We start from the raw sequence: 9,564 nt of genomic DNA on the forward strand, positions 1-9,564 counted from the left end.
GGAAAAGCATGATTGAGTGGAACAGCACCAGATTAGAAGTCAGAGGACCAGAACATTTATACTGCAACAAATGCAATGTGCAAATTTGGATGAATGACAACCTACTTGTTATTAGTAAAATATCTCTTCTGGCTTTAGATTTACATGTGTCTCTTCCTCTCTCACTAATAACTGAACCATCTACTGAGCATAGCTTCCCAGGCTTTTCTCAAGGTACTGGATATGACTATTAGTTGGGAAACCCCACTGCAGCAACTTTGCTGCTACCCCCATAGGAGTCATGAAGTTTTGAATTTCTCACCAGATTGGGGAGAGGTGGTTAGACGAGCCTCCATAAGAATTTAATGAGTCCCTACTCTCCCACCGTTCCTAGATGCTCCAATATTAGAAAAGGGGGATTCTGGGGGCACCTGGGTGGCTCAGTCAGTTAAGCGACTACCTTTGGCTCAGGTCATAATCTCAAGGTCCTGGGATCGAGCCCCATGTCAGGCTCCCTGCTCAGCAGTGAGTCTGTTTCTCCATCTTCCTCTGGCCCTCTGCCTGCTTGCACTTGCTTTCTTTCTCAAATAAAAAAATCTTTTAAAAAATGCCTTCAAGGGACGTCTGGGTGGCTCAGTTGGTTAAGCTGCTGCCTTCGGCTCAGGTTGTGATCCCAGGGTTCTGGGATCGAGTTCCGCATTGGGTTCCTTACTCGGAGGGGAGCCTGCTTCTCTCGCTGCCTCTGCTTGTCTCTCTGCCTGCTTGAGTGTACTCTCTCTCTCTCTCTCTGGCAAAAAATAAAATCTTTAAAAAAAGTTTTTTTAATGCCTTCAAAAAGAACAAATAATCCAATCGAGAAATGGGCAGAGTACATGAACAGACATTTCTGCAAAGAAGACATCCAGATGGCCAACAGACACATAAAAAATTGTTCCACATCACTCGGCATCAGGGAAATACAAATCAAAACCACAATGAAATACCACCTCACACCAGTCAGAATGGCTAAAATTAACAAGTCAGGAAATGACAGATGCCGGTGAGGATGTGGAGAAAGGGGAACCCTCCTACACTGTTGGTGGGAATGCAAGCTGGTATAGCCACTGTGGAAAACAGCATGGAGGTTCCTCAGAAAGTTGAAAATAGAGCTACCCTACAACCCAGCAATCACACTACTGGGTATTTGCCCTAAAGATACAAATGTAGTGATCTGAAAGGGCACCTACTCCCCAATGTCTATAGCAGCAATGTCCACAATAGCCACACTATGGAAAGAACCTAGATGTCCATGAGCAGATGAATGGTTAAAGATGATGTGGTGTATATATATACAATGGAATACTATGCAGCCATCAAAAGAAATGAAATCTTGCCATTTGCGATGACATGGAAGGAACTAGAGGGTATTATACTGAGTGAAATAAGTCAATCGGAGAAAGATAACCATCATATGATCTCCCTGATATGAGGAAGTTGAGAAGCAACATGGGGGGGGGGGTTGGAGGGTAGGAAAAGAATAAATGAAACAAGATGGGATTGGGAGGGAGACAAACCATAAGAGACTCTTAATGTCACAAAACAAACTGAGGGTTGCTGGGGGAGGGGGGTAGGGAGAGGGTGGTAGGGTTATGGACATTGGGGAGGGTATGTGCTATGGTGAGTGCTGCGAAGTGTATAAGCTGACGATTCATAGACCTGTACCCCTGGGGCAAATAATACATTATATGTTAATAAAAATAATTTTTAAAAATGCCTTTAAAAAAGAAAAAGAAACGAGAAATTCTGTGTACATTTGTCACAGCCTCTTTACTTAGAATTCTAAGTGAATCTAATTGTTAGATGAAGCTCTACTACCTAGAACAAAAAAAGAGGTCAGAACATACCTGAGGATGATAAGTAATAGTAATATAATCATTAAAAATTGTTGAGAATTTATCAAATACCACAAATATATTGAGAGCTTTATAAGCATTATTTAATTATCTAAAGAACACTATAAAGCATGTTCTTTTACCAACCCTACTTTATAAAAGAAGAAAACTGAGAGGATGCAACGGTATGAACATGGTCTTGTGGCTCATAACTAGCGACTGGCAGAGTCAGGCTTCAAACATGATTTATTATACAACACAACCTATACCATTTCCTATTAAATTATATAGCCCAATGGAGTAAGTACGATTAGGCTTAGACCAAAGGGAATGTAAAAAAGGAAGTTCTGAAAAAAGTTCTGAAAAAAGAAAGCTCATTCAACAGTTGGCAGCTTAAATCACAAGGGGGCAAGACAAAAACTCTAAGAGGGTTTATGGTTTGCTCAAATAGAAGTCACTTTTCATAAAATGGCCATTCTAAATAGTGAAGATACAGTGACATGTATAGGAAATTCACTGTAGGAGAAGCTAAGACAACAACATTGTTCCAAGAAGCAAGAACTTGTATATAGAGAGAGACTATGTTGAAGGAGAAAGAGATCAATCAGCCAAGGGCAGAAAAGAAAACTCAGCTGAACAGAAATGTCTAATAGGCAATGTTAATAAATTTCTTAATAATAACATGTGGACCTCTGTCTCTGCCCATCTATGAAACATGTAAATCTGATACTACTAGTCAATATTTTTGTAGTTGAAATTTTTTTTTTTATATATGACAACAAATAACTGAGTTTTTCCTCAAAAGGGAAGGGAGTGAGATCAAAGATGGTTCAATGATATCTCCTGCTAAATGCAAATTAAAAGATAATATGAAAAATTAAGATGGGAGATCAAAGACATCACAGCACACAAGCAAACTGGCATAAAGAAAAAAATTTGTCAAATACTTCTACACAAAGAGCTACGAAATTTCACAAATGACTTAAATAAATGAAAAGATATACCATGTTCATGGATTAAATGACTTAACGCAGTAAAATTTTCAATTCTCTTGAAGGAAATCTACCCAAAACCATTCTTATAGACTAGTTTTTTTTTTTTAGTAGAAATTCTGTTGCATAAGAATTCAACAAACTCTATGTTTAAAAATATGGATTAAAATTTTATGAATTGCTCAATTTAAAAAATAGAATAAGATGTTGAAAATTTCCCTACCAGATATTAAAACAGATATGCCCACAAATCCATAACAACAAAAATAATATGGTCATTTACAGCAGAAATAGACAATAAAGAAACCACAAAACATAGAAATAGGTATAAGGAATATATGGAAATTTGAAATATAAATAATTAAGGTGAGAATATCAATTGATGAGAAAATCTAGGTTGTAGATGATGTTGGAAAAACTGGTTTACCATACAGAGAAAAATAAAATTAAACTCTTACATTGCATCACATGAAAACAGAACTCCAAGTGAATTAAATATCTAAATGAGCAAGTAAAAGTAAGAAGCCAACAGAATAAAGTGCAGGAAAATATCTCTATGATGCATTTATTAGTTTCCTATTCCTGCTATAATGAATAACTACAAACTTAATGATTTAAACAATAGGTATTTATATTCGTATGGCTCTATGGCTCAGTTGTCCAACAGGTCTTACCTTATGTTGAGGTTTTGGCAGGGTTGCATTCCTTTCTGGAAACTCTACAGAAGAATCTCTCTCTTTTTTTTTTTTTCCTTTCCCAGTTTCTAGAGGCAACCCAGCTTCCATGACTTTGGCACCTGTCCTCTATTTTCAAAGCCAGCAATGCAGCATCTTCCAAACCCTGCTTTTGTTTTCACATCTCTTTCTCACTAACAAATTATAGTCAAGAAAAGCTCTCCACTTTAAAGGATTCACATGAATAGATTACACGCATCTGGGTAAATCAGAATAATCTCCCCCATTTCAAGATCCTAAGTCTTAATTATATATGCAAAGTCTTTTCCATCACATGGTAACATACTCACATGATCCAGGGATTAGGACATGGGCATCTTTGGAGGGTCATCATTTTACCTGTCATAATGACCTAGGAGAATATTATTATAAATTAGGCAGACAAAAAAAAACTTTAAAAAGCACAAATCATAAGGTTCAAATTCAATGGATTTGATGACATGAATGTTAAAGATTTCTGTTCAATGAAGAATATCATACACAAAGTGAGCAGACAAATGACAGACTGGGAGTAAATATTTGCAAAGTCAAAATCTGGCAAAAGGCTAGTATTTATAGTATATAGGGGATCCTACCTTATTAATAATTACTTGAATTGTAAGTGGACTAAACACTCCAAAAAAAAAAAATTCAGAGATTGGCAGAATGAATTTTTCTGTTAGACAGATGATAGATAGATAATAGATAGGTAGATAGATAGATGGATAATAGAACTTTACCATGAGCCAGACATTGCTAAGAACAAAATGATGAGTCCTTTATCTCATACATAACAACAATTCTTTTTACATGCATAAGTTATTTTGTACTAATATAAATGAAACAAAGTTGTTTTTGTTTTGTTTTGTTTTGTTTTCAGAAAGATGAAAAGCAATCCACAAATTTTTATTTTTTTTCAAGCCTTATTGTCCCTAGAATTTTTCTTAAGCTCACCTAGGATCTAAACATCACAGAAGCTTTTATGGTCTCGTGTGGCCTACACATAAGTACTTATCTGTGCCCAGTTAGACACAAAATAACCTATCAGGTTAAAGGGGAATGGATTTCACCATTTTAAATGTGAAATATGTATGAGTTGGATTAATTTCATAAACTGTGATAGCCAACAGAGATAATTCAAATAGTTACATGAGTGGTTCTGAAGTCTCTCTTGTATGGCAATAGTACATAGAAATTTTATATAAATGTAGATTACCCAGCCCCATCCTGAGAGATTCTAATTCGGAAATTTTGAGTCTTTACTGGGATTCTGCATTTTTCACAGGCTCCAAAAATTAATATGAGTTGGCACATGACCATGTTTAAAATATTCTTTTTTGTTATCAACATTTTGTCCTTGTTGTTAGAACAACTCGGCAAAATAAAATTCTGGTTTATTGTTGGACGACATTTTTTCATACATACATCAAACAGGCCATAAATAAATAAACAAACAGCAACTTCATAGACAAAGAAACCCTTTATCTTTGGCCTTTTTAACCATCTCATACAAACCAATTACTTATAGTACAGCTAAGTACATACACAAAAAATGTTACTGGAATGCTCAGGATAAGATTTTCTGTTGTTGTTGTTTTTGTTTTTTTTTACAAGGTTTTTTTCCCTCCTTTGAGATTGCAATGAACACGGTCACACCACAAGTGAAGTCAGAAGTAGGACAGAGAACGCTCTGAAGGATGGTTTGGTCATCCGATATCATTAAAAATGGCTGACCTCTAACAATATGTACAAAAATATAAAATGTAAATTAAAAATACAAATTTTCCTTTTTAAAGTACTTTTAAGGAAAAAAAGCAGGGCCTTGGAAGTTTGGGTTCTTTTTTCCCTCCCCTGTTGCAAATTCACATTGTGGTTTTTGTTGGGTGGCAGAGAGTGTGTGTCATCTGCGGGTGGCGCTGCCAGCGCTGGGTAGGAGGGCAGGACTCTCTACTTGCAGGTGACCACGTTTAGATTCTGAGACGGGAAGTAGAAAGTGAATAGGTCACGGTGGCCCATTTTTTTGTTAGGTTTAACTTTTCCCTTTTTGCTGTCTAGTCATCCTCATCAGTCTTCTGCTTCTTGGAGTCCACATCGTCATCCTCATCATCTTCAGCTGCCTCGGCCTCCTCATCTTCATCTCCGTCCTCTTCCTCATCGTCACCTTCTTCCTCCTCCTCTTCTCCCTCCCCACCTTCTACCTCTACTTCATCTACTTCATTGTCCGCCTCCTGCTCCCCATTTCCTCATTAGCATTCCCATTAGCAGGTGTATCTCTTCCATTCTCTGCCTCTTCCACAGCTTCCTTCTCTTCCTTTAAGTCCTTGGTGGTGATCTCGGAGCTGGTGTCCACGGCAGCTTCTGACATGATGGGGCACACCGGTGATCCAATGCAGTGGATTAGAAAGAAAGGAAGAGTTGGAGGATTCTAGCAACAAAGCTTCTGGAGTCCGCGGTGGCAGAGGAGGCATGTGGCAGAGGTGGTTGTGGTGAACAGGGGGCTGAACACAAGATCAATGCAAAGATGATTTTTCAGAGCAGCCAGTGGAGCTAGTTATCAGCTTTTGCATTAAAATTGGTTCAGATTCAGTATAAATTTTATTAATATTATTAACAATGATGGTTTGTTTGTAATTTTATATATACAAATTATTGTTTCTCATTTAATGAATTAGTAAGGTTTCAGTTTACCTCTGAAGTTTTCAGAAGGCAGTAACTTTTTTTGGTGACTTTCCTAAGCATTTTTCTATTTTGTTTTCTATAGGCAAGCCTCCCACATACACTATCTCCATGGGACAAAGGTGTTACTCAATATCAGAAAACATTAACTTGAAAACCAAAAGCAACATTTTGTAGTGGACAATTGTTGCAAATCTTGATCCTTATAAATTTTTTTTTCTTTGAATTTATAATAAAAGATAATATCATCTTAGGTATACTTGTGGGAACATCATAAGTTTAAATTTATTTTTATTATTTTTGTTTTTTAACCAAAATTAATTGTATAATTGTAAATTCACATTCATTTTTAAGAAATTACACAGCAAAGTCCTGAATATGCTTTATCCAGTTTCCCTTAATGGTAATATCTTAAAAAATCATAGAACACATTGTAATCAGGAATTTGATACTGGTATAATCCACTGGTTTCAAGATTTCCCTAATTTTACTTGTATCCAGCTGAGTCTGTGTCATTGTATTTTTTATTTTTATTTTTTATTTCTCTTCCAAGTTTTTCCTTAAGATCCAGTGAGTTAACACACAGTGTATTAGTTTCAGTTGTGGGACTTAGTGATTCATCACTTCCATAAAACAGCCACTCCTCATCACAAGTGCCCTCCTAATGGGTATCACATCATCCATTTAACCCATCTCGCTGCCCACCTCCCCTCCAGTAACCTTCCGTTTGTTTTCTATAGTTCAGAGGCTGTTTTATGGTTTCTCTCTCTCTTTCCCCCCCTATGTTCATCTGCTTTATTTCTTAAATTCCACATATGCGTGAAATCATGTAGGATTTGTCTTTCTCTGATTGACTTATTTTGCTTAGAATAATACCCTCTAGCTCCATCCATGTCATTTCAAATGGCAAGATTTCATTCTTTTTCATGGCTGAGTAATATTCCTGTGTGTGTGTACACTTCTTTATCCATTCATCAGTTGATGGACATTTGAGTTCTTTCCATAATTTGGCTATTGCTGGTAAATGCTGCTATAAACAGCAGGGCACCTGTTTCTCTTTGAATCAGTATGTTTTTATCCTTTGGGTAAATATCTGGTTGTGCAATTGCTGGGTCATAGGGTGGCTCTATTTTTAACTTCTTGAGGAACCGCCACACTGTTCTTCAGAGTGGGACAGAATGAATTTTAGAAGGTCCAACTGCAAATATCTCTAAGAGACATGAAAGCAAAAGGGTGCAAAAAGTTACAACATAAAAATAATAACCAAAGACAGCTGGAGTGGCTTTATTAATATAAAAAAATCAATTTTACAGCAAAAGTTGTACTAGAAGCAAAGGACATTGTTTAATGATAAAGTGGTCTATCCTTCAAGAAGATAAGGTACTCATAGGCATAAATGTACATAACAACAGAGCCCCAAAACCACATGAAGCAAAACTGACAAGACTGGAATAAGAAATGGACAATTTTTTTAAAGATTTTATTTATTTGACAGAGATCACAAGTAGACAGAGAGGCAGGCAGAGAGAGAGAGAGAGAGGAGGAAGCAGGCTCCCCAATGAGCAGAGATAGGGGCACGATCCCAGGACCCTGGGATCATGACCTTAGCCAAAGGCAGAGGCTTTAACCCACTGAGCCTCCCAGGCGCCCCAGAAATGGACAATTTGACAATAAAAGTTAGAGAATTCAATATCCATCATGCAATATCAGATAGAACAACCAGGAAGAAGACCAACAAGGAAACAGATGACTTGAAAACACTATCAAACAATAGACCCCCCCCCCCAAAAAATCCATAGAACACTTATTATTAGCAGGTTACATACACTTCCAAGTGCATATGGAACAGTTTCCAAAATTGATCATAGTAGGCTATTAAAAAAAGTGTTAGTAAATTTAAAGGATTGAAAGCATACAAAGTATGTTCTAACCACAATGGAATTAAATTAGAAATCACTAAAAGAAAGAAATTTTAGGAATTCATAAATATGTGAAATTAACACACTTGTAAATAAAAATATGGATGAGAACAGAAATCACAAGGGAAATTAGAAAATACAATAGGGAGAACACATGTACCAAAGACAACAAATCAATATTTAGGGGATGCAGCTAAAACAGTACCTAAAGCGAAATTTATAGCTATAAGTACCTATATTAAAAAATAAAAGAATACTGGGGCTCCTGGGTGGCTCAGTTGGTTAAACATCTGACTTAGCTCAGGTCATAATCTCAGTGTCCTGGTATTAAGCTCTGCTCCACACTCAGTGGGGAGTCTGCTTGTTTTTCTGCCCCTTTCCCCCATATTGTGCTCTCTCAGTCTCTCACATAAATAAATAAAATAATTTAAAAATATAAAAAATAAAAGAAAATACAAATCAATAGCTTAACTATCCACCTTAAAAAAAAACTAAAACAAAACAAAACAGCAAACTAAACCCAAAGCAAGCAGAAGAAAGGAAATAATAAAGTCTAGAGTGGAAACAGAGAATAGAAAAGTATTAGAAAAAATTAACAAAATAAAGTTGGTGCTTGGAGAAAATAAAAGTGTTCACAAATCTTTAATTGAACTGGACAAGATAAAAACAGAGATGATTTAAATTACTAAAATTAGGAAAGAAAAGGGTGCATCACTAACCCTGACAGAAATTAAAATGATTATAAGAGAATACTAGGAACAATTGAGGGCTAACAAATTAGACACCCTAGATGAAATGAACAAATTTTTGTAAAGATACAAACTGCCAAAACTGACCCAAAGAGAAACAGAAAATATGGATAGACCTATAAGAAGGTAAAAAATTCATAACCAAAAACTTCCTTCAAAGTAGAGCACACAGATGGCTTCACTGGCAAATATCACCAAATGTTTAAAGAAAACTTAATACCAATTCTTCAGAAACTCTTCTAAAATATATTAATGTAGAAAAACTGCCCAATTTATTCTATGAAGATAGTGTTACCTGTTGGGTCCATGGTCAAAGGAGCGAGACTGATACAAAGCGAAAGTCAAACAAAGCTATATTTCGTGCCAAGCACTGAGAATCAAACTGACCCGCCAGGGCCATCTCTTACAAAGAGGCTACCTCTCTCTGCCTTACAGACTAGCTTTTAAGGGCAAAGGCCATGTGGTTGGGCCTGGCCACGCACAGGTGGCCAATGAGATTGTAACAGAGAAAGCTGCACAGTCCTGCTAGGTCACACATAAGTGACCAATTGAATTACAATTTACCCTATAGTAGATATTTGAACTAGCCTATCACCTTGGTCAGAATTGGCACCCAAAAGGCTCCCAAAGGGCGGGGCCCATACTCCTTGGTAGCTAGGAGACAG

General features: G+C 36.6%; 1 pseudogene across 1 annotated transcript; it reads right to left on the reverse strand.

Moving 5' to 3' along the window:
* Positions 1–5,606: 5,606 nt before the first annotated feature.
* On the reverse strand, positions 5,607–5,920 carry LOC308348244 (annotated as a pseudogene). The gene has a single exon. The product of its transcript is annotated as an uncharacterized misc_RNA (transcript).
* Positions 5,921–9,564: the final 3,644 nt, after the last annotated feature.

The sequence above is a fragment of the Martes martes genome (assembly GCF_963455335.1).
Source record: "Martes martes genome assembly, chromosome: 8".
Taxonomy (NCBI): Eukaryota; Metazoa; Chordata; class Mammalia; order Carnivora; family Mustelidae; genus Martes; species Martes martes.